The following is a 606-nucleotide window of genomic DNA, read 5'->3' on the forward strand; positions in this document are numbered from 1 at the left end:
CCACGTCCATGCGGTCCACCACGTCTGCGTTGCGCCGAGTTGACGGAGGACCCTCCGCCGGTGTCGCCACCAAGCAGCTCGATGCGGCTGTCGTAGGCGCAGACCTGGGCGTACAGGTCGCCCATGGTGAGATCTTCTGCTCCGTTGACCCCAATGGTGGCGAAGAGGGGGTTGTAGGATTCGTCGAGGCCGGCAAGGAGATACTCGACGAGCTCTTCTTCGTCGATTGGTCGGCCCGCTGCGACGAGCTCATCAGCTAGACCCTTCATCTTGGTGAAGAACTGGGCTGTCGTCATGTTCTCCTTTTTTGTTTTGGCGAGGGCGACGCGCAGATTGGAGATGCGCGTTCGGGATCGGGAGGCGAACATGGACTTGATCGCACTCCGGACATCGCCGCTGTTTCCATCCCAATAACAGAGATGAGAATATCAGGTGAAAGAGTGTTTAGCAGGAACGATAGAACCTGCTGATCCGTCGCCACCCATGCATCGTAGGCTGGGTTGGTCTCCTGGGACGGCTTGCCGTCTTTTTCGACGATGATGGTTTCTGGCGGAGCATCCGTCTTGGCGTCGATGAAGCTCGTCAGACGGGCTCCACGGATCGGCG

This window comes from Lolium rigidum, chromosome 4 (assembly GCF_022539505.1).
Source record: "Lolium rigidum isolate FL_2022 chromosome 4, APGP_CSIRO_Lrig_0.1, whole genome shotgun sequence".
Lineage (NCBI taxonomy): Eukaryota > Viridiplantae > Streptophyta > Magnoliopsida > Poales > Poaceae > Lolium > Lolium rigidum.